General features: G+C 36.9%; 1 protein-coding gene across 4 annotated transcripts in view; it reads left to right on the top strand.

Moving 5' to 3' along the window:
• Window positions 1-26996, top strand: part of LOC117983276 (uncharacterized) — a 170392-nt gene that overhangs the window by 95119 nt on the left and 48277 nt on the right. For 2 of the 4 annotated variants that reach the window (XM_034969770.2, XM_069499097.1), the window contains exons 3-4: window positions 344-385; window positions 21899-21953. The gene's annotated coding sequence lies outside the window, so the exon portion shown is untranslated. The remainder of the gene's footprint in view (window positions 1-343; window positions 386-21898; window positions 21954-26996) is intronic. The other 2 variants (XM_034969769.2, XM_069499098.1) reach the window with 1 other exon arrangement.

Raw genomic sequence — 26996 nt, 5'->3', positions numbered from 1 at the left:
GTCATACCGAATAAGGCCGTAGGGTTGAATGAACATTCAATGTGTCTATCGGCGAACCCTCCCGCAGTCACACGACTCATAAAATTAATTTTCTCCAATATTATGAGTATAAAAGGGGAGACGTTTCCCTCTATTTATGTTCACGTTTTTCTTGAATGCTCCCTTGCATACGCGCTAATGAGGATCGCCGCAAGACATACCTCGTTGCTCGCGTCGCTCGTTGCATAATACCTACTACTTGATTGAAGTCTTTAAAACATTAAGGATTTGAATTATATTTAAAATAGAGTATAAAAAAATATGGTTGTTATATTTCTCTAAAAATATTTTATTATTCTTACAGATTTTCACGAAACCAACCGCCTGAAGTACTAATTCAAAGAACGTAAGTATACCTTAGATTTTATTTACCCATGATCCATATTTCAATAATGGAGTGGTTTTCAAATATAGGTACTTACCTATATTCAAGTAGTGTCACTCAGGATGATGTAAGGATTCTAACGATATCATACATCTCTATATGTCCCGACATAAGAGATTATGAAGGAACTCACATACATAAACCGTGAAATCATTATACTTCTTTTTTGGGCAGACTTCTTTTCGGTGAGGTATGCACATCCGCGGTACTAACATGGTGCTCTTCTAAAATTTCCTTGCAAAATATTCGAGCTGATTGCCGTGATTTGTCCCTGGAATTAAAACAAAAACGCTGCAAGAGCGCAACGACGCGACGCAATAATATAAATGATTTCATAAAATTTTCAATATTGTTACAGCGAGAGCGCACCGTACAGCGGCATTAACCGAGCCCTGATATATAATAGCAATAATGGCACATTCCGGGAAATATAATCTCTTTCAATATCGCCATAAAAGCCGACCAGTTAAACGTTTAAATACTGATTAAAAATACATTCGGTGAGTATCCACAACGCTTTATAATGCCGTATTAATGAATATAGCGTCGACCAATTTTTCCCGGTGCAATGTCGCTGGCTTAATTGTAATTATCGGCGTTTAATAATATTTGTTTTTCATACACAACTTTTTTGCAGACTCTGCTTCAAAGTGATTGTTTTAAAAATAAATGCAGCGTGGCTCATTAAACCATGCATATCGTTTTAAATACATTAAACGATAAACTTAGCCGTGTATGCGAAAAAAATCATAATTGAGATGAAAATTTGTATCTAATAGAACTATCGTTCAATCATAACTAAGATAATAGATTATTATGTACTTAGTTTACTTTAATTGCTTATAAGTTTTAAAAATAAGCTACGAAAAAATCTGAAAAAGATGGCCAAGATTTCTTCTAGACTCTATCCAGGTGCAGCACTTGTTTAGGTACTTACATACATCATTGTTTACATATATTTGTATGTAGGTAGGGTATGAGGTAGGTATTAATTGGTGAGAAGGAAGGCGTCTATGTAATAAATATCTTGTAGATTAGATTCTATTCTCGCCGACTATTAAATAATCAGATACGTTTGCGATGAGTGTATAAATAAATATTAGAAAATCAATAGAACTGTAATTTGTCTAAATTCAATGCAGCTACATCAGTCGTATTGAAGGACTCTCAGTCTCCATTAAAAGTGAATTTCAATCAGGAGTTATTTGTCGTACAGTAATAGGACTGGCGGATACAATCAACTCACAATTGATGTAATGAACTGGAGACCGTATTGAATGGATTTCTTGACGGGTACTTGAATATTTCAAATACAAATCATTTTGTATGTAAAATCGAATTGTTAGTGTAGACGAAATTGAATATATACGTAACTCATTTGTACATTGAAATGTTATATATTTCATTCTCTACTTAGTTACGAATTAAAATATCATAAGAAAGTTCAACACTTGCCCCATTGCATGGGATATAATATTATTTTGACCCCTAAAACTAATTTTCGGGCATTAGTCTCTTATAGCGAAAAGTTTCGAACATGTGTAAAAGGTTTCGCTTGGCTTTTTGATCAAGGATTGTATTGATGGCACACAATATGCGGAGATTCCTCACTCTGGAGCCAGATGCTGATGGTCAGGAGTCAGGACCAGGTGATCAGGACCACCGCCATCCATGTCTCCACCTTGTTTTTGTTTTTAATATATCTACCAATTTAAACCGCATATCAAAGTTCATAATGCTAAGTTTAAATTGTGATCAAAAGACTCGACTCCACTCCCCTCCATTTGTACCCATTAAAGGTCAATTCTTGACTTTTGTAAACAATTTTTTAATATGATAAGAATAAGCAATATTAATAAATGGGAGAATTAAATCATGTAAATGAATAGTACCATTTATCATTATTGCTGACTGCGCTGGCCGAAGGATCTCGTTAACGTAATTAAGCCGCGTAAAGTTGAAAGGGTACTGTCAATATTACCCCGAGGACGGCGCGCGGGTGAATTGGGGTAAATAGCGGAAAATTCCAATATTCATTTTACGTTTTACTATTTTATTATATACAAAAAATGTTGATGTATCTAAAAAAAACAGTATTTGCATTAGCAACCAGGCCGTAAAGGATCGCTAATTATTTATTATATAAATCGCTAATTATTTATTAAATAAATAATTAGCGAAAGTATATTTGTATATAGTAGTAGGTATTCTAAAAAATACTTAGCGAAATCGATATATTTGAATTTCCGGGACCAAAAGTGTGTAGTATGTCCATCCTCGGGATGCAAGCTATCTTTTCAAATTTCATCAAAATCGGTTCAACTGATGGGCCGTGAAAAGATATCAGACAGACAGACACATTTTCACAATACTATTAGACTGGAATGCTGGAATTTTTACTTCTACAAAATATTATAATATCGTTTGTCAAAGGGCTAAAGGCAAATTAAACGGGAAAACGCGCGCATATTTTATTTTCTTCGGCGGCTTGGCCGCGTAAATATAGCAATAAGTCCTAAAATTATAATTAGACTTGCGCGCGCGTTTTTCCGCTCGCAAAAAGCCGCAAACGGAATTCTGCTACAATTTAACATAATATGTTAATATTATTGAAATGTTAGAGAATGGGCATCTTTGCGATAAAACGCCGATGAGTAATTCCGCACGATTTACCACTAGATTGCTCCCGGGCGCTGTATTGTCTTAAAATGAAATTAAAACGACCTTTGTAACATTCAATCACTTAATAATGTACTGTCCGAGCGATCTCTCATCTCGTTAATGTAATTAAGCTGGGGAAAGTTAAAAGGTTGCTGTCAATATAATCTGAGAGGAGGGAGGGATGGGATAAATGGATTAGGGTAAACAGTATAAAGAGCCTTTTGTATCCGAAATTGAATGTCACCCGGCGTCATTATTCAACCATCGCATCACGACACGTACACGATCGTAGGCTACCACGTTGCGAACACCGTTTATAAAGTTTCTAATAAAATCTATTATAACAAAGAACTCTTACTTAGAAGAGTTCTTTACTTCTCTTTTAAAGCACATAGTTTGACTTGTTGGCTACATTTATTGGTTGGTTAGGTACATACCTTCTTCTGGGATCTTATTTCTTCATTTGAAAGATATTATATGCAGCTCTACATAAAATCTAATACTGCACTTTGATTTAATACTTATAGGTATTTACTTATAGCAACCTCACTCCTTTCAGCTGTGTTCCCACTAGATTTTGACCTGGTCGTAGCTCAACAGATTCCTGAAAAGCTTGCAACTCGTTGGTGGTTGCTCTAGTGCTGCAAATCTTCATGCCGCTTGCTCGTTTGTTCACTATTTGTAAGACAAAAAATCTCAAATTGACTTGGTCATTGGAGTTCTTAGAAGAGTGAATAGATGTTTAGCTTGGACGATAGCTTTGTGTGCTGTATTTACTGTTTACTTTTAAAACGGGAATTACTCAATTAATTATGAATTGAGGAATTGTTTGCACTGATAGGTATTAGGTATATGTCTTTTATTAGTTTGTGTTCGCACCCAACGTCACAAGATATTTTATCGACATCATCTAGATACCTGTAGGGCGATTGTCTAAAACCTGCATCAATCATTATTACAATCTCAATTTTTCTGATTGGCTGAATTTGTGCGATTCTTGTTGCAACAATGCATTGTGGCCAATAGTGAGCGAGCATTAACCAATCAGAGATGATTGCGATCGTGACATTGTAGCTGTCAAAAAACCGCGGTAGAGCCACGGGTATTCATCCATTTTTCGCTTACACTTATTAGGTACATACCTTCTTCTGGGATCTTATTTCTTCATTTGAATGCCATTTATCGACAACATAATCAAAGTTTAATTAATATATCACGCAATTAATTTCTCCGTCACATGTAAAAGACGTTTGAAGCCATTAATTATATTTGTAACGGCTGTCGAAGATGCTTTCGAGCTTAACTTTACGCTTTAGTTGAATTTGATTGGATTATAACAATAACACTCAGTTAATATAATAATTTATGATGCCATCATAATTTATTGATGGAAGCATGATTGACTTTTCCGAATATGGAAATGGTTCGGAATGCCTTTCCTACCGAGAAGAACCAGTAAGAAACTCGGCGGTTGCTCTTTTCAAAGATTTGGTATACAATATTGACGCTTGACTTTACGATGTAATTCTTTTATACTACCACCCACCGCGAGTGCCACGACTGCTGATAACTTTGATTGTTATCGATACGTCCTAGCCTATTACATGATATAGGAATTTATAAGTATGAAATCACTTCAAAAAATGCATAACTTCCGCTATGGAAAAAAACGCTGAATATTTTGGGCAACCAATAGATATAAATGTATAAACGGCACTTGAATATCTGTTTAATTAGTCTTCATTTTATAAACTATCGTTGATATTTACAAATACGGTTATCGTGATTGTTTAAACGCATAGGCACAACCTTCGTTGATAGTAAAAAATAATTGAAATAATATATTCATTGAGGTGTTTAACGGTTTAACTAACAATGATATTATACGCTCTTTGAATTATGCATCGAGGTTAAGAAGGCTAAAGGCTGAACATGATACAACTTAATAATTAATTATTTAAATAACTTGCTGTGTCATTGTTGAGGCTGTCGAAGCTTTTAATAAAAATGAGTGAGTAAACTTAAAATTAATTAATATTTAAATTCATATTTCATTGCAATCTCACGCTGTTCATCAATAAGGTTAGGGTTCCTTGTTGCGTGCAAGCGCAGAAGTCGAATACTAATAATTGCTGGGTTGTTTAGTGCGCAAAGAAGCACTATGTAGATGCATTGCATTTGAAATACGCACCAAGAAATTATTTTCAAGAATTGAAATTAAACACGTCAGCTTCGCAACGCAACACTGCTCAGACATACTTACAGGGTTAACTCTGTCTAAGTCTGAGCAAAGCCAAAGTGCGCTCTATAGATTTCAGCCTTAGTTTTGTGGTGCAGTCGGCACCTCGGCCTGAGTGAACGTGCCTCAACCTGTGCAAATCTTTTTTGCGTCGAAGCAGCGCGGCGATGTATGGCAAACCAAATCATTCGTCTTATTCCGTCCTTATAGAGATGCGGATATTTATGTAGAGCTATAAATCTGTCTCGCTTTTACTCTGTCATGCCTGAGCAAAGTCAAAGTGCACTCGATTTTCAGCCTCAGTTTTGCGCGGCAGTTGGCACCTCGGCCTGTGCCTCGGCCCGTGTGAACACGCTTCGACCGATGAAAATGCGCATCTTTCAGTCGAAGCAGCAGCGCGGCGATACGCGGCAAAAAAATATTTGCAAAATTCTGCCCTTGGATACGTAGTACTATTATTTATTTTCTGTGCCTTGGATGTCTAGCTGACAGGAGACCCGTGTTCTGTAGTGAGCCAGCGAAGGTTTGATCATGATGATGATGTCTATAGCTGCAATCGCTGGCATTGAAAACCAATATGGCCCTGATGGACGTGGTAGATCTTGACAAGACTATGGTTTTATGAGCCGACGCGCTCGTGGCTATTCTGATGCGTTGTCTTGAAGTTTGGCTCACCCGTCTAAAATAGTAAAACTGCCGTAATCTTTACCAGAAGCTTATGATGTATGTAAAAAATAACATTAAGATAAACACTACACTTTACACACTAATGTTATGGGAAAATGTTTTAATAATGAACACAAAATGTGTATACCGAGATGCACACTAATCTGATATTCATATTTCCACACCCTTTGTGCCTAGGAGACCGCTTTATTTCGACGAAGGCTATCACGACAAAAACCTTGTGACAATATTTACATCTAAAGTATCCAAATTTTACCCATATAGTTCTGTACGAAGTACATAGATTATCTCTATATTTCTCTTAAATAATATGCCACCCACTTTACTTTGACGTGGAGATAGAGAGGATAATCTCCGGAACCACTGCACCTATTCGTAAAATTCTTTTACCATTTGAAAGGTAATTTATCCCAGAAATACATAAACTATTTTACATTATATTGTTCAACCCTAGCGAAGTCAGGGCCGGTCGCTAGTCATCGAATACAATAAAATTTATTAAAAATATAATTATTCGTAGAGAACGACAAAACTCAAAGCGCTAGTACTAACTTGTGCTGTCCTTTACATGCAAATGTCAGACCACAAACACAACAGTTGCCCGCTTGTTTGCACGACTTTGTGATGCGTTGGTCCTTGATTAGAGGCGACTGTCCCCGGCAGCTGTTGGTCTTAAGTTGTAGCACAAAGTTCAACTGTTTGTGTGTGACTTACTGTGTAAATTGACCTTTCTGTTAAATAATTGAATTTAAATTAATGTAAGTTTATTATTGCTGTCGTGAACTAATAATATTAATTCAATAGCTATGTAGTTGGCTCTAAACTAGGGCTGCCATAATTGCTGAAAGGACGACCGGACGTCCATCCATATACATACTGATACTGTAAATTCGAAAGTGTTAGTCTATCTGTCTGCATTGGAAACGGCTTTTTATCCCGGTAAATTAAAGAGATCACAAAGTGATTTTTGAAAACCTAAATCTGTGCGAACAAAGTTGCGGGCAGGCATTAACTGCCAAACCGGGACAACTAACTTACTGACCGGGACACCGGGACACAACGCTTCAGACCGGGACTTGTCCCGGTGTACCGGGACGTATACCTACTCTAAACCATTGCGAGCTATTGGGACTGCATACTTCTTCTACTTCATCGCAACGTATGATTGTATTTTTCAAAAATAAAAAAGTGACGCTTTTTCGACACCCGGTAGACGCGAAGCTGTACTACTGTCTCGCTCACTCATTTTTTTTGTGAGATTATTGGGATTTTGAGAGCAACTCCCATAATTATTTCAAGAGCACTCATACACAATCTTAGTTTCAAAACCATCGTTGTAAGAGCTTTCTCAACGAGCTTCACTCTTCCATTGCTTCTCTTTCCCTCCTGTGGCTGGTTATGTAGGGGCTTTGGAGCCCAAATGTCGTAAGTTTATATCCGACCTGTTAGGCTATTGTCATCCCTATCATATGCTTTAGGTTCCTACTGTTGGAAAAAGGAACATTTCCCAAAATAAAAACAAAATGTAATTTTTAGATGTCAATCAGGATAAACAAGCAAAAATTTAAACATTCTATGTTTACAAGTAACTAATATTCAACCAGAAGGTAGGCAGAAAACTCATTGTTTAATTAAAAACTTTTAAAACATTTCGCGAAGTTTATTTGCAAGAAATAATTCATAAGCATCATCGAAAAATATTTTGTACAGCTTTCAACAAAAAGTTTGGCTCACCGAAGTTTTTAGTATAAATCAGCAACAAAATGTTACGCAAAGTCCACTGAAAGAAATAATTTTTAAAAGTTGACATGTGGGTGTGCACCAAGAGCAATGAACGCCCAGGATAATAGTTGAGTTTCAAGCTACATATTTACCTAGTTGTAAGTAGATATTGTGGCTCATTATGTTGTACATAATCTCTTAACTAAACTATATTATATGGACAAGTATTATAAATCTAGTGCTATCCTATTCTACAGGAAGCATTATGAACGGAATAGCAACGGAATTCAGACCCGCCATTTTAGTTTAACTCTGTGTTATGTTGGACAGAATCAGCCACCTATCATGAAACAGTGATAGGTAAATCATCCTTAATTAATAGAATTTGGTTATATTTAACAAATAATTTTAGTGATTGTAAAATATGCAACAAAATATCACCTCATCTTATGTATTGCCAAATTGTTAGCATTCACGTCGTAGATAAACCTTCCATCCTTAGTCCCTATGGGCATAAATAAATTGATCGTGCATGTCTCGACTCCAAATTACAAAATTTTGCAATCCACCCATTGTTCATTCATACGTGTTTCTAAGACGACATCGCTGCGGCCGTTACGAAAATAAGCAAATTATCTGTAGGTATATGTGCCATTACAGATGTATCCTTGTCTCATACTTCGTTATTGTCTACAACATACTAAGTACCTACCTAAACACTTTGTTAGTTACTTCATCACTAAACCTATATAATACTACATTATTGTTAATGTTTTAGTTTAGCTATAGAAAACTATTAAAGCGGGTGTGTAGCTATTAAGTGTGATAAAAATAAAAGTTATTCTATATTTAACTCAAGGTCTTTTTCGGAATATATTCTAAGCAGTAGTACCTATTCCACTTTTTTGTTAATTAATTACCAATATTCTAATAAACTCGTTGTGTTCAGAACAAACAAATCAAGATGTTGGCAGCTCTTTGCTAATAATCAGATTATTGCAAAATTTTCCTCTAATCGTTTAATAACAAGGCACGCAACCATAATTTTGATCCTCTTAACGTAATTAACCAACAGTGTAACAGGAAATTCGGTAGATAAACATGTTTAATTGTTACTTGTATCGCACTAAATCTAACTTCGTAGCGAAACGTAGTTGCAATCTCCTTGAGAATAGAGATTTTAGTTTTTCACATCTAAGGGCGTTTGCGTCAGTATAATTATTACACTAAGAAACTATAAGTACAAGCAAGTGTAATCATATTCATAACTACGGCTTGAGATTAGATGTAGATTATAAGAGAATGCGTGTACCTGTGACAGTGAGTGAATTCACAGTTTCTTCCAAATGAAATTTATCAGTTACTTTATTAAACTTTTTCACCACAATAATACTTCCTACCTACTAATATACCTACCTCTATGTACATATAAGCCTCTTCGTTTTCGTTCGTCGTTTAAAACGTTTTGTATTTGTAACAAAGTCAATAAGCTAAAACTAATGAAATTACGTGACGTGTGGGATTATTTTTAAACTTTATCATTATTAACTAGTTGATGCCCTTGACTTCAGCCAAGTTTCGGCCGTTTAAAAATCCAGTACGGACTTTTTGATTTTCTAGGATGAAAATTAGCCTATGCCCGTTTCTAGAATGCAAGCTATCTCTGTATAACAGATACAGTGTAGCAGATGGAGCACGAAAAATTTAAGGACAGACACACACTTTCAAATTTATAATCAGTACCCTTATTATAAATGCGAAAGTGTGTTTGTTTGTTGGTTTGTCCTTCAATTAGGGTGCAACGGATGGACGTGATTTTCTGCATGGGTATAGATAATGACCGAATGATGAATGGGTATAGAGTGATATAGGCTACTTTTTATCAAAGAGTTCCCACGGGATTTTAAAAAAACCTTATTCCACGCGGACAAAGTCGCGGGCATCAGCTAGTATTAGTATAATTATATCGAAGTAAAATACGATTATATTATGCCAATGTACAGACATGAAACCATTACGTCGTAAGGAGGTCCAAGAATACCAGTAACTAGGTACTCCTCTTCGTCAGGTAGGTAGCCTATGGCAGATACAACAACTTTTGCTTTTGATATTTTACTGTACATTCCTGCAAATACATACAGTACAAAGGAGCTTTGAGTTTTATAAAGCTTCTTTATTTACTATACTCTTCAGAGCGAGAAATATTGTAAGAAATCCTATACTTAGGTCTTCAAATAAGGTATCACTAGCACACACATTAAGTCGAGATGCTCACAAATACGTTAACCCTCTCTTCGATCTTGAAAATTATACCTGTCTAGTCTAGTATTTGTTAAGTTCTGAGAAAATCATTTTAAAAATTCTTACTGCATCTTGCTGTTCTGAGCTTTCTTAGAGAGAGAAAGAAAGAAAGCTCAGAGTCACTCAGCGGGCGATGGAGAGAGCTAAGCTTGGAGTTTCTCTACGTGATCAAATCAGGAATGAGGAGATCCGTAGGAGAACTAGAGTAACCGACATAGCTCAACGGGTTGCGAAGCTGAAGTGGCAATGGGCAGGGCACATAGTTCGTACAACCGATAGACGTTGGGGTCCCAAGGTGCTGGAATGGCGACCTCGTACCAGAAGACGCAGCGTTGGCGCGTAGGTGGACGGACGAGATCAGACTAGTCGCAGGCAGCCGCTGGATCCAGGCGGCACAAGACCGTGGCGTGTGGAAGTCCCTACAAGAGACCTATGTCCAGCAGTGGACGTCTATTGGTTGATGATGATGATGATGTTGCTGTTCAGCGATTGCGAGGAAATGGATAGTGATACGCGACTGCGACCTGTGGGTGAGCTAAGAGCTCACCCACAGGTCGCAGTCGCGTACTTACTCCCTCCCATACTTCATCATATTTTAATTTTTTTTTTACTAAAGCAAGGTCTCTGAGTCTACTTGAGTGAAATTGCACTTGTCCGTCTGTCCGTCCGTCAGAGACTTACAACTTCTGAAATACTGAATGTAATCTACTACCTACTTCAAAATTAAATATAATATGTAAATTTATTCAGCCGGCTATTGCATAAAAAATCAAAAAGCTTTATTTCAGGGGGCTCCCATACGAAATACGAAACGCTTTAAATTGGAGGTTGAATTCGAGGCTATGTATGTCAAAAACGGCTACATATTAGAAACTGAAACATAATGCATATTATGCATAAATGCATAATTTCAGTTACATCCTGTACTTGAACAACAATAATACTAAAATTAGATAAATATTATAAAGAAAAAAAAATATTATAAAAATATATCTTTGTTGTAAAATATTATGTGTGTAAGAGACCTTTATTTGTTTCAATGTTGTTGAATTTTTTTTGTATCTCTTCTTCTTTACTATTTTACATGTAGGTATATTACGCTATTCTACATTTTATATCCTACGGCCTAACGAATGTCAACTATAAGTAACGCACACTGCTTCATATTTTTTTATCGTTTCATTTATCTATCCACTAAAAAGATCACAAGGATAGCAGTAAACATTGGTAATAACAACAATACCTTTTACCTTTTGTTTGCAAAACGCCAGTGCCTTATCGCTAAGAAGCGCGCACAATTGGGTCGTAACCCGCAACACCGTGGGACTATCCCACGTGATACAATTACTTAGGAAACAATTCGTGCCTTGGGACTCGCTCAGGCTACTACTATAAGCTGGGTAAAACTTGACGAATTAAGATAATTAATCGAGTTGCTTGTTAAACTGAGTTGTCTGTTTCAAGCGGATCTGTGTTACAAACGGACGCTCGTGTTGACTAAAACATACCGGAACTGGAGCAACTAAGTTTATAATGTAGACGGTTATACCTACACCTACTCTTCATGTATGTTCTGCCTATAAACTAACTAGCTTATGCCCGCGACTTCATCACATATTTCAAACCCCTATTTTACCCCTTTAGGGGTTGAATCAAAAATCCTTTCTTAGCGCATGCCTACGTCATAATATCTAGCTGCATGCCTTTCAGCTCGATCCGTCCATTAGTTAGAGCTGTGCGTTGATAGATCAGTCAGTCAGTCAGTCACCTTTTCCTTTTATATATATTTCAAATATGTAATTATTGTAGAGCCGCAGAGCCGCAGCAGAAACAGTTGAAAACGGCAAGCGGCGCAAGTATAGTATGCCTCTCTTATCGAGAGTTACATTTTTGTTCCGTTTTCCGTGGAGACCCTGGGGCTATGGAGTCTTAGTGCTAAAAAAAATTACGAGACATTTCACCGCGATTAATAGCCTCATCTGGTGACAGAAGGGCTGATTCATTTTTTGCGCAACGGATCAGCCTGGCTGTCCAGCGCGGAAATGCAGCCAGTATAGGTACTTGGCACCATTTCAGGCGGGCATGAAAAAATTCACAGCAGTAGGATATATAATCAATTTTAAAGGAAAACTATCATGGCTAAGTATGGTTTACAGGTTAAGGAGTTATATCTGTTTTTCGAGGATTGTGACTACGGAACCCTACACTGCGCGTGGCCCGCCACGCACTTGGACGGTTTTTTATAAAAATAGTCAGCAAACGAGCTGATGGCGGGTCACCTGATGTTAAGTGATTATCGCCGCCCATGAACATTTGCAGCACCAGAAGAACCGCCAATGCGTTCTTCGGCCTTTCAAGAATTTGTTCTTCTACTCCTTGAGTAACTTCTTATAATCGAGTAGGGACCAAGATACCGCGTAGAAATTGATTAAGTAGAAGTTTAATAAAACGATTAGCTCGCTTCCATATGAAATTATAACCAAATTAGCTTCTCAAACGCAAACAAACTAAATACTCGCATATACTGGAAACTAGCTTATGCCCGCGACTTCATCCGTGTGGACTTCACAAATTTGAAACTCCTGTTTTACCCTTTTAGGGATTGCATTTTCAATAATCTTTCCTTAGCGGATGTTTACGTCATAATTAAAATTTCAACCCGATCCGTCCTGTAGTTTAAGCTGAGCGTTGATTGATCAGTCAGTCAGTCAGTCAGTTAGCTTTTCTTTTTATATATATAAGATACATGGCATATTTCTTGTAAATATTTCACATAATAATAAATTACAAGCCCACGACAAGTGAATAACTTAATTTGTCATATTAATTCACACATATTCCGTTACCGTAATAAGCTCATTGTCTTACCCTCGCAATGCTAATAGCATTCATAGAGGAGGCGTAATGCTAAAGGACGCTCAAACAAATCCTTATGAATATGTATTGTATAGAAACAATGGCTGCAAAACTTGCTACAATACGACTAATCAATTCTGGCATAATACAAATATGGAATAAATTTCACCAGCGAGCGGTTACAATATTTTATAGAACCTGCTAAAATATCCTTCAGCCCAAACACAATCAATATCATCAGTAATAATTCAGCATCAACTCAATGCTGGAGGATCTCCTCTAAGAGTGAAAAAGGTATGGCCAATTTCACACACCTTTGAGAACATTATGAAGTCTCAGCCGTGGCCGATTCACACGACTTAAAACGCACAGAACTACGAAAAGTTAGAGGTGCATGCCTGGGATGAAACCCGGGACTCCACGACTAGGAGGCCGACGTCTTAACCAATAAGCTACCACCACTTTTTAACACAATCAATATGACACCACATTCTTGGGGCATTCTCACTGGTTTTGTGACATAGTCCAGACTGTGGCAAGACGAGACGAGGTAAGACCGGAACGGTAGACTTGCTTCGCCTACACACCTCGATTCAGACAATCGATGCTTTTACCTTTTTTACTACTTCTGTAACGCTTTGTCACGTACGTCTTCCAGACTGGGGCAAGACGGAACGAGGTAAGACCAGAACGGTAGACTTGCTTCGCTTACACACCTCGTTTCAGATGGTGCCTTTTTGAGTACTGTGCGGTTTCAACTTGTGACAATAATTCTAACTAAACATTAAACATGTCCTATTTACCTCAAGCCTCGTCAATAAAAGAAAGAGAAAATTAATGAATATTTATTACAAATTTTCTGGTTACCTGGTGGGTGATTTTGCAACACATTTTATCCACTGCAATTAGCATACCATTGATCAGACAGTTCGAGCCAATTGGCTTTAAAATGAAACAATCCCAATTGCAATTAGGTACTCAATTCCAATTTTAATGAACCACTCGAATACCTACAATAATTGTAATATATTAAACAATCGTCTAAAAAATTTTAAGGTATTAGAATTGTAAAATATGCGTTGCGCAATCATTCCTCTGAACAAAACAAAAAATTACTTAGACAAGTAATCCTCTACAGTATTGAGCTTTTTTGTTCTGTACTTTGTTGTCTATATTATAGTCAAGCGGTAGAGTCTCGAACCTACTCTTCGAATTTCAAAGCTGGTTTTCACGGTGCTTAATTCTGCGGATTATCCCGCACGGCCGACGACCACGGACAGCCACCGCGCACAAGGCTCCGACGACGACGACAACGTGTCTGCGCTACCATGGATGATACTGTTCCTATGGTGCGTCGGTGAGGGATGGTCCGCCTCCGTCCGCAATATCACGCACTGTGGGAAACCGGTATCAAATTGCCTTCACATTCGTTATTTTAATTACATTGATATTTTAAGTTCCGCAAATTGCTAATGCGCGTGGCCGCCATTTTAGTGACGTCTTCGTCGTCAAAATGACGTCATTTCGATGTTAATGATACATGGTTCCAGCGCTATAGCAATTTGCGGGACTTATAGCTATTTTAGTGTTTTAAAAAGGAACGTGAAATTACATCAACAAAATGTCATCAAATATATTTTGCAAAAAAAAAGCTGTTACGAAAACTCATCAAATATTATACGAATCGGAATCGACTGTTGGAATAATATTGTAACTGTGAAATTCTCATCTGGTTCATTCGTATTCGATTGCATGTTTTTACGTTCAATTAAGAATCGCTGAATTCCTGGATGACTTTTCGACTACGACGAGACACGAAGCAGGGTTCACGTTTTCAGAAATTTATGTATTTATGGAACGGTTATGCACGAATCATTAATAAATATTTCCAACGCGAGCTTTTGAGGTTGCCATTTCAGTACCGAAAAGCGCAGCGGTTGGCAGACTCTCCACTGGAAGGACAGACTTAATCAAACGAGTCACAGGGAGTCACTGGATTCAGATGGTGCAAGACCTGGCGTGTAGAAGTCCTTTCAAGTGACGTCGAGCCGTAGGCTGATGACGACGACGACCATTGTACACTTGGTGCAAAAATAACATAAATTACGATACTCAATCTAAAGCTCTTACTTATGTTTGATAAAAATATTTTGGTTTTGATTGGCTTGTTTGGATTGCCTCACCAATTTCAAACATGAATGTGGATGATGTTTAACCACTATGCTTTGAACAGTTGAATGAGATAATCGTTTTCCGTGTTTGTTTCTGTTTGTTAAAACAGCGAGCTTAGTTCTCGCCAGCAATGGATGATTGTCACGAATATCATCATCGAATATCACGAACGACAGTTATTAGATAGTGCGCAATCCAATTTCATCGGCATCGTCGGCGTCACAATGCAATTTGGTGTTGGAAGTTTCGACACGTACCTACCTTATGTTGATGTTTTCTCACCAACCCACCCTATCTATCTAGCTACATAGTGATGTTTTCTATTGGGTTATTGTAGGGAAAATAAATTGCATTAGCCTGTGCTTTTGTGACTAGCCAGAGACCTTTGCTCGAATAGTTTCCTTATAGCCACCCAAGTACAATCAGTACCACAACGCTTTCTCGCAGCTTTTTACCGACAGTCTTGAAAAACCGCGCGAGATGTTTCGCATTAATAATTGTGCTACACATTTCTTTTATGTCAATAGCAGTAGTCTAAATATATAAAAGGAAAAGGTAACTGACTGACTGACTGACTGACTGACTGACTGATCTATCAACGCACAGCTCTAACTACTGGACGGATCAGGCTGAAATTTGGCATGCAGATAGCTATTATGACGTAGGCATTCGCTAAGAGAGGATTTTTGAAAATTTAACTCCTAAGGGGGTGAAATAGTGGTTTGAAATTTGTGTAGTCCACGCGGATGAAGTCGCGAGCATAAGCTAGTAGTTAATAAATAAGCAGCTGTGGCGGACGGACAAACGTTTTTTATATATAACCATTTTATATCACTTTGGTAGGGAACCCTTCGTGAATGAGACTATCTTGGCCAGTTTTTCATAGATGTAAACACAGCACAATTTTCATAGAAGATTGTTAAATAAAATACTTACTATATACTTTCAAATCTCTCAAAGTATAAAAGTGTTTTTGATGATCTAATAACAATCTAGCTAGGTAGAAGTGAAACCTATTGTACCTACCTATCTATTTAACTGACTTGAGTGACTAGTTATCAAAATACTTACTGAATTTCATAGAGTTATTCTCTGAAATAGAAAAGTTCAAGTTTTAAGTAGATAAGTAAACGGAAACGGCCATTTAGTACATATTTCTCACGGTCGACGTTCACGAAGTATCAAATTTATTTTTATGTATATTTTTATTGTTTGCGGAGAGGATTGTCGCCTCCTTGGGGAGTATTTGTGTGCGGACTGAAGAGAATTACTTGCACTTGGGATCCACTTTGTTTATAGGTGATAATATAACCAGTTATTTGCAAAAAAAGAGGTCTAAATTAAATTCACGCTACAAGGAAGTATGTTATTATTTAATTTTAATAGCTGCAAAACTTCGGAAATAAGCAGCAGTTTAACTATATTGTGTACAAAATTTCAATGTACCAATCTTACAATGAACAACCGTGTGGAAAGCGTGGCGTTATTACACCATAAATTTTCCTTTATCCGCCAATTAACGCGTAAAGAGCTTTGACGTGGTTTAATTGGTTTTGTTGCTAAGTGATAACATATTAATAGAACCCTCGTTATATGTAATAATCACATTATACCTACTACTTTATCACCAATTAATGGTAAACACCAAAATCTAAAAGAATGAAGAGAATAGGATAATTTTATTCTAATAAACTTTTTCAAGTATTTTTGAATCGTCAAAATAATTTACCTTTGGTTCAGAATGCCGTTTCTACTAAGAAGAACCAGCAAGAAACTCAGCGGTTGCTCCTTGATAAAAAATAACAATGCTTAGAGTGTACTACTTTGACACTTTACTCACACTTGAGACATAGCTAAAACAAGGCAGATTTATGTACGTGATATAAATCTGTCTCATTTTAACTCCAAGTAAAGTCTGAGCGATGTTTAGCGTAGTTGTGATAACACATATCAATCGATAGCAATCGTTAAAAAACTTTAACTTAAAGTAACTGGATGGGTGACCGATATCGGAGGTCCGGACTTTTCCTTTTTGTATCCTCCCTGCCTCGGAGAACATAGGTAGATTATGCCAATAATTAATACCTATGCAGTTCTGAAGAAGCACCTCCGTTTGTAATTTTAATATTATAATATTCCACATTCTGAAATTATTCCATGGAGATTATCAAGCAAAAAGTTAATAACAATTTTTAAAGCTTCAGATTCAAGTCGAGCCAATTTACCATTCATTGCTGTGAATCCAAATAATTTAGCCGGCAACACGAGTGCAGTCACGTTTACACGAAGCGGTGGAAATGTCGCCGATTGGCTGAGCTACGGGACCTTTTGATAAACTGAATCCCGGAAACTACACTCTGAAAGCAATCAAGTCGGTGTTAACGTTCAAAGTAATTTCTTTGGCTTCATCCGTTCAACTCTCGGCTTATAGACTTCATTTAGTACACGAAATGGAAACGATTGGTAGCGTTTTCGATTTAATTCTTAATTTTATGTTCAGTTAACTCTATCTATAAAAGGAAAAGGTGACTGACTGACTGAATGATCTATCAACGCACAGTTTAAACTACTGGATGAATCGGGCTGAAATTTGGCAAGCAGATAGCTAATTATGACGAAGACATCCACTAAGAAAGGACTTTTGAAAATTCAACCCCTAACTGATTAAAATAGTCCACGTGGACGAAGTCGCAGACATAAGCTAGTAGTATAATAGAGTCGCAATCCGCGTTTGTCTCTAAGTGTATAACAAGTCCCAAATATGTTACCAAAAATAGAAAAGTCCTTACTTACTCACTGACTGACTCAACGCACAGATCAAACCCTTGGACCTATAAAGTTTATGAAAAGAGATTCACTTTATAATGTAGACAAGGATTTAGGCCTAATTTTTCAAAATTCCCGCGGGAGTGAACCCGCAGAATAGTCTTAATAAGGTTCTCTATCTTTCTTAAATCTAGATGAAAGTATAAAAGCTACAGCTCTTTATGATAAAATCCCTTATTTATGACTACAGAAATACCTACTTACAATATTGTTTTGATTAAAATTTTCACCTCGCTGCGCTTTGATAAAATAAATACAATATGTATTAAATATACTGTTACAATATTTTATCTATCCACTAGGCAAACATGATAATAACGAAATAATTCAGAACATGTAATTGAAAACAAGTACCTATCGATTTGGAAATAAACAAGTTTTCGCGTTTAATTTCACGCCGGTAACTCAATTCTCGCACAAAATAGCCTGGCGTATTACGGGATAAAACTGCGAAACGCTGTAATGGCTAATTGAGTTTTGTACTGCAAGCGCGACATTGTAAAAAAAAATGTATTACAAATTTACACTAAAGCGAGTGTTAGACACAAAAATTCTATAAAAATAAATCCGTGTTTTAGGAGCAAAGCGCTTTATTAAACGCCATATTTCGGTTTGCCCTTTGTTTATATTAAAGCTCTAAATTGAAACCAAGTATGAACAAGTACCATTTCGTGTACAGCAAATAGCTGAATAGCTAATTAGCATTAGGGGATGTCCACGGATGATAATATTGATAATAATGATGATGGGCCGTTAATGTTAAAAGAGAACAGACAGACGCAGGCTTTTTATAGCATTATAGCCTTTAGAGCTTGCGCCTTAAAAACTTAAGTCGTTTACATTTCTATGGTACTTCGTCAATGTATATGAAGTACAGTAGGCAAGAGCATGCTTGAGTCCAATTACGTCCATTCTAATTATGCAATTTTAATTTGAAAAGACGAAGTAGTACTAACATTAGCTTTTACATCTTCTCTGTTAATTAAGTGCAAAGCTTAACTTGTGCCTGGTAATATAATGTAGTCCATATTCCATAAATGGTTTGACCTGATTTATTTTGACGTTGATATACAGAGATAGCCTGCATCCTGAAGACGGCCATCGCTTCTTTTTATCACAGAAAATCAAATAATTCTCTCGGGATTTTCTTCTTCTTCTTTGTCCTCGCCTTATCCCGTTACGCGGGGTCGGCTTTCCTTATCATGCGGCGCCATGTAGATCGCGTGTTCGCGTCTTCGTCATTGAGGCCGAGGCGTTTCATGTGACGTGTCCCTTTGGAAATTTGACATCCAGGTAGTTTGTGGTCTTCCTCTACCTCTCTTTCTTGTAGCCATGGAAAGGCACTTTTTCACCACATAATCATTAGGTTTAAAAACATAAATCCACGCGGACGAAGTTACGGGCCTCATCTGGTAGGTAGGTACGCGATAACAGGACTCTCTTTTATAGCAACTGTTCAAGAGTGTAGAACGAGTTCAAGACCTCCTTAAACAGCCAATGTGCATTCTACACATTTCATTTAACGGTTAATTCCATGTAAATCCTATTACTTAACACGAGAGAACAAGGCTAAGAAACTGACGTGCTTAGGTTACAAATGCATGAGTTAATATCACGACAGTCGACTTTATTGTGAAATCTATTGTAAGTTTGCACATTTTCCTTTCTTTTGGAGAAGTTGTGTGACTATATTGTTTTCTTCTTAATACGAGGTTTTTTTATTCATTATGGGCTCATGCTTGACCACAATCCCACCTGATGGAAAGTGATGATGGGACGCGTTTACCTAGACGATGCCTATTCACTCTTGCTATATAATTTTCTCGGATTGTAATTAGTATAGCCAACGCGTGCCAGACCTTCGTTATGTTATAAAAGCTGAAAGTTTCTCTGCGTATTGTCCCCAACACAGGGAGGAACGATGCCTATGAAGTTTGAATCATGGTGGCTTTGGGAGATAACAACTAATAAAGCCATAAAAAATCATAGGTCAATCTATAAAGTCTAATTTTTTTATATTTTTTTCGGAATACAGATATTAGAAATCATGTCATACATTGCCAGACAGTATGGTGGCGACCCCCAGAAACCCTCAACGTTTAATAAAATGATAAGTTTAAGATGTCTGGCCTCCTCAAATAGGAGGCCGAGCGACGTCTTTAACTACCATACCAGGCTATTATGGGCATCTATCCGATTTTGGCTGACCAAAAACTTTATCATACATTTCATCTGAAATGCGTTGTCTATTGTCTAGTTATATAAATGCAAAAGTGTGTTTGTTTGTCGGTTTGGCCTGGAGAGTGTCATAGGCTACCTTTTATTTTGAAAAAAAGTAGTTCCCACGGGATTTTTAAAAATCTAAATCCACGCGAACGAAGCCGAGAAACACTTATAACAAAAAAAAACATATTGTCTCTCGTTATCATATTATAAGGATTTTAACAATACCACATACATCTTTCAGGCATATAGAAGTTCCAATCCAATCCAATCCATCAGCCTGTTTGCGTCCACTGCTGGACATAGGCCTTTCCAAGAGCGCGCCAACAAACAGCCTTCCTCATCCATAACATTTCTATTTTGAAGTTATGGTGGAATAAAAAACTCACTACAATGACCCCTGAAACATTACACTCCTTTTTTTGGACGTCTAAGTAGGCATCAGAACTGAAACTGCCGAAGTCTTTATAACATGAATTAATATTCGTATTATATTGGTTTGAATTAAATTAACCATACATTGCTGACTATCAAAATGCAAGTCAGCATCGGGTTTAAAATCCGCGCTCGTACTCAATGATTTTTTAATGAAATTTCGCGGCACATCGCGATTCCCGTCAGCTGTCGTGGTTCATTTGGCAGTCATTATTTGTGAGCACGGAGGCTTTCATACGACCGTGTTTATTCTACATAAAGCCAGGAACAAATAACTAGCGGAAATTCGGCACACGAAAATCCGCTCGTGAGATTCAGCTCCAATCACTACACGACCAACCTGTGCGAAAATTCCGCTTCGATTCTGCGTTGTCGTTGGTACAGAAATGAAAAGTACCCTTTGTGTTCCTGGTGTGCCTCAGACGATATGCAGGGACTTTACTGGTCCCGGAGGAGGGTCTTCAGCAGGCACCGCTGGCTGGGTTGCGCGAACGAGTTTGATCCCGCAACCCAGCCACCAGGCGATGCGTGCCACACCGTCGGGTTTTAGTCAGGAAAATCTGACATAACAGCGTACCTAGTACCTACTGAATAATGATTGCAAATGAACCGGGAGAGCCAACAGGAATAATAACGTACCGGCAATTTCATTAACAGCGCAATCGCGAAATTGCGTTAACGCTGCCCGTGCCTGCCCGCGCTTGCATTCTAATTGCTATGTTGTTAAAAACTATCTACATGTAATTGTATCCTTATTACATTTTAATTGGATAAAAGGGGTATAATAGTAAAGTACAAATTGAAAAACTATACCGAAGCGGTGATAAATATAATATTTGCAACTCATTATGCACTTCTAACTTTTCGGAGATATGTGCTGTTTAAGCAATTAAATATCACTTGCTTTAACGGTGAAGGAAAACATCATCGTGAGGAAACCTACACGCCTGAGAGTTCCGCAATGTTCTCAAAGTTGTGTGAAGTCTGCCAATCCGCACATGGCCAGCGTGGTAAGTGCCCGCTTTCCAAATCCTTCTCATTCTGAGAGGAGACCCGTGCTCAAGTCATGGGTTGATTATGATATAGTTTGTTAGACAATTAATTATACTTAGGTAGGACTCGTGCTTACGTGCTTACATAAAATATCCTAAAACATATTTAATTAAGATCTGGTCCTTCATATCGGATGCTACATCGACAAACGGAAATTAAAAAAACATAGCGGTGACGTAAAAAGGCTATTTAATTTCAACATATTCATTACATCACGTCACATGTCGCCATACATGAAAGAAATCTCCAATTTCTTTATTCGATTCAAAAAAATATAACTTTGTATTTTTTGTTCACAGGTAGCAACTAATTCTCACCATCTACAAACATCTGTTCAAGAGAAAAAAGAAGCAGGTTTGTAACTTCTTTCTGTTTTAAAATGAAATCGAAATCGCCTAACGCGCCTAAGGAAGATTTCATTCCAAAATAGGTGTTACTTATCGCACTTGTAGTTGCCGCCTTTTGAAACGGAAGTCACGTGATCTGTTGCGAGGAAGCCATCTTGAGTCGATTGTATAAATGCGGGTGGTTAGTGGTTTTTAAGGGAGTCTAGTTCCGACTTTGAAGGGTTGCAATAGCAATTGTTGTGCCCTAATCAAGTTAATATTGCAGTTAGGTTATTATAAAAGGTAAAACTCTCGATAAGCCTCTGCGCGTTGTGATTAATATTTAATTTCACTTCTGGTATGTTTATATAGGTACAAATATTACTTATGCAATATAATACACGATAAGAAGTCATCTCTTTTAATATCAGCAATATTCTAGAGTAATAACATAATCCTCCATCGACATTTTATCGAAAGCTCATATTATCTGAGTAGGTAATGAGATGCACGATCGAACATCGGGTCGTTAGCAACGCAACAGCCATCCACAACCCATAAATGTTTTCATATTCAGAGTTACTGCAAATCACTATCATCCACTTACACTTTCATATTTAAGTATAACTAAGAAAAAATATGTCGTTACTTGAGATATAAATATGATTAATAACTCCCACAATCAGCACTTTTTTAAACTACATTTATGTTAGAAATAATAGCAGGTTAGATTACCTAGGTATGTTTTTTCTTTTTTTAATGACCTTCAATGCGATTTTGTCTGAAGACAGAAGATGATTTATTTGATGAAAAAATGCTATATCGCATACAAAAGATAGAGTTTTAAATATTCCTATAAAATATTCGTTTTAAGTCATTAGGTATATTATAACAAATCGTCGACATACCTCCCTTTATTTTTTATTGCATTTTATAACAATTTCCTTTTTTTAGATTTGTGCACTTAAAAAGTAAGCATATACTTATAATTTTATACATATTATGCCTGATATGTAGGTGTTTATGTACATATGTTATCTGCTCTGCAGATATATATCTATAGCAGATATAAATGCTCATATATAAATGAAATAAAAAAGATGCAATCAAAACATTCATTTCTACTTAGAGTAGGATACAAAAAATGCAAAAGTACACATTCGTTTGTGCTCGCGACATACAACTCTACACATTTTTAATTAGTTATAGTTAGTACTGACTATGAAACATTTTTAATAAACGCACAGCAAATATAAAAACTCGGGCAACATAATTATCAGCGGGCAAAAGCTCTTCCTTTGCGCTTATAGCAACAAATATTTAAATGGGGAAAATTCCAGAGCTCTTCTAGCTGAAGATTATGTACACGCTAGCAGCATGTCTCTTGACAAAAAATCGTACAAACGAACGAAATTAACAAAATAAAAACACAAAAGTGAACACATAAATAACGACCTGACATAAAGTTAAGAGACAGGAAAAAGTTTATTATAATAATCTGTTTTAATTAGGTAGGTACCTACCTACTATTCATATCAAAAAGCTGATCTTTTAGTAAGATCTTAGAGTAATTTTTCGAGAACTACTGTGCGCTAGTCTATCATTGAATGGAAATGCAAATCATTGGGTTTTCCCGAAAGTTTACCTCCATTCCTACTAAATAATAAATTTACGCACCTTACAGTAGATCCCCTAACTCATTCATATCATCAAGTTCAAGTAACTATCTAAAACTGCATAATGTAAAGATACAAAAAAAAATTAAACAAGCAAATCTTGTGATTCTCTAAAACTACAGATAAATAATCAGCTATAAGATTATTTAAAATGTAACCATTGGTAGATAATCGACGGGTCAGCTTTTCCCTTAGACGTAGTCTATGTCCCTACATTTCAGTGCCCTTTAATGCAACCAACTGGGTAACAGCTGTGGCTGATCAAAAATCTGTAATCTATTGAAGCCCTTACGTTTAAACATAATTGACACAGCCAACATGAATCCTGGGAGCGCATCCTTTTTTTTTTTAAACAAAGAATATTAGCCATGTTAAATGACTAATATTCCCCTTTCCTCTCCAACTAAGCGTCAGGCTTGAGCTAGGAGTAGGTACGACAATAGTGCAACGGACGGGGTTTGAACCGTCGACCTTTCGATTTTCAGTCCACTTCTTTACCGGTTGAGCTATTGAGGCTCTAAAGCAATCCTGTAACTACATTATGTCTGTATGCGCTCGCAAAGCTCTGGAGCATGCATGCTTGTGAACATGCGCTTCAGACATGCATGTCTGGGAATAATGATGCAACCGCGACGGCTGACTCACGCGTGATGCTGAATAAAACTTGAATTACTGAGGCATACTGTTGTGCCACTTAACGGTTCCGTTACACAGTGGTTTCTAAGTGCTGTATGCTAAATGTACCCACTGGTATTTATTGCTGTATTTTTAGGGTTCCGTACCTCAAAAGGAAAAACGGAACCCTTATAGGATCACTTTGTTGTCTGTCTGTCTGTCTGTCTGTCAAGAAACCTACAGGGTACTTCCCGTTGACCTAGAATCATGAAATTTGGCAGGTAGGTAGATCTTACAGCTGACATTTGGGGAAAAATCTGAAAACCGTGAATTTAAGGTTAGATCACACAAAAAAATTAAATTGTGCTCATGAACTAATAATTAGTATTTTCAACTTTCGAAGTGAGTGACTATATCAAGTGGGGTGTCATATGAAAGGTCTTCACCTGTACATTCTAAAACATATTTTTATTTGTTTTTATGCATCATAGTTTTTGAATTATCGTGCAAAATGTCGAAAAAATACGACTGTAGTACGGAACCCTCATTGCGCGAGCCTGACTCTCACTTGGCCGGTTTTTTTTATTAAATCAATTATTTGTAACCGCTGATTCACACTATTGCCGCAGCATTTCACCGTTCGACGATAAGATCTTGCTGGGGCCACTATCTTCAGCAATGAAGGAACGGCCAGAAAGAAAGAGCGGATCATGTTGGAAGATGTTTGGAGTCAAAATAGAAAAGACATGTCTGAATATAATAGTGGCTATCTACTGGAATATTAATTATGATCAGCGCTTTGATTCCAGTATAGTGAACAGAGTTTAATAAGCTTTTCAACACAAATTTTCTGCGAGCTGTCCAGTCCAGATTTTTTATCAATGCAGCGCGCCAAAAGCCTAAACTAGCCTAGTACAATCTAGTATGAATCCGAGTATAAGTAGATTTATTTATGTACCTACCTATACCTATCCATTCCAGTCCAGCATTATAAAGAACTTACTGAATCCAAATGGAATAATATCAATCTGCCTTAATAAAATGATTTAATCCTAATCAATAAGACGGTGTTAATAAACAAGTACCTAGATAAAAAGTGAGGACCTACAAATTGATTATAATACACACTAACAAACTTCATATACTTTTAAAGAAAAATATTTCCTCTCCTATACTTGCTTTTCGTATAAATAAATCTATCTTATACCTTCCTAGAGAATAGAAGTCAAGTTTCAAATATGAGTAAGCATACCACATGAAAGCTTATATATACCACATAATAGTAGCGTTAAAGTAAAAGCCACTAGAAGCGTTTCGGTTTTGCTCGTGACACTTTGAATATAGCGCTCAAATGCCAAGATCAGTATAAATAACGAAATATGCGATATAAATGTAAAGGCAATCGTCGCCGTTGCCTTAAAGACTAATGCCACTAACGTAATTCCTATTCCCCATTCGCTTTTAAACAATATTTTAAACAATATTCGTCATCATTTTTCCACTTTTCCGGAACGACACAGACAATTAAAGCTGAAAAGGCGCCAAGTTTTACTCAGCACCAACAACTGGACGTATTTGGTAAATTATGTAACCTCTGACCTGGTATTGGCATCACTGTAATTATTCCGAGCTTTTCTAAGGATATTTATCAATAAATTAATAAATAAATCATCATAATAATCTCTAGCCATTGCCAGGTCGCTGCTCACTACGGGTCCCCTTTCAAAATGGAAAGGGTTTTATGCTGACAAGCGTGTTACCGAGAGAAAAACATGCATGCCTGAGAGTTTTTCATAATGTTGTCAAAAGTGTGTGTAGTCCGCTAATTTAAAGTTTAAACCCTTCCCAATCAGAGAGGAGACCCGTGCTCAGTAGTGAGCCGCTGCCGACGATAGGTTGATGATAATGGTTAAACCTTCTAGGGGCTTTAAAACTTCTGAGGGTATACCGAGATGTATACCTATAGGTAGCTAGCTGATGGCTGCAACTTCATCCGCGTGGAATTAGGTTCTTTACAAATCCCGTGGGAGCTCTTTGATTTTCCGAATAAAAGAAGCCTATGTCACTCCTCCGGTCTTTAACTGTACCTACTGCAAAAAATCACGTCAACCCGTTGCTCAGTTGCGACGTAATTAAAGGACAAACCAACAAACAAACACATTTTCGTATTTATAAAATTAAAATAACAGTCGAATGGGTAACAAACTGCGAGAGATCCTTTCATTTGCATGTTTTCCTCGAGCAATATCAAATATCATCCCCTATCGCGCTGTTGCTGCTCTGTAATTACACTTCGACAGCTCTTACATAATTACAGCGCTCTAACTGTCGCAGCTACACATTAATTATTCATGAGGGGATAATAGCGGTTTCTGTAAATATCGCCAAATCCGTTCGCATATCCTAACCTAACCTACATCGTGATATCCTTCGTCAAGGAGTGTTTTAGATGATTATGTTTTACTAATTATCACGTCCGTTATAATTATTAAAGTTTTGTGATTATATTGTAGAGGGTACCTACCAATAATAATACTATTATGCTTTTAGGGGAATGGTAACGATGTTAGGAACAGGAAAGGTAATTTTTATTATTTCTGTGCTGATATATTTTTTTTCATTCAATAGCCTAAAAAACGTTCTTCATTCATGGAAATTCACGCGCAAATGTCCATTTTAGCTGCTAGCGTGGAAAAGTTATTTAAAATTCGAACGTAAAGAGGTTTAGGTGGTACTTTTTTTATTTAATTGTTATGTTTAGTTATATTTGAATTGTTTTT

This window comes from Maniola hyperantus, chromosome 6 (genome assembly GCF_902806685.2).
Source record: "Maniola hyperantus chromosome 6, iAphHyp1.2, whole genome shotgun sequence".
NCBI lineage: Eukaryota > Metazoa > Arthropoda > Insecta > Lepidoptera > Nymphalidae > Maniola > Maniola hyperantus.
This window is presented reverse-complemented; position numbering and strand designations above follow the sequence as displayed.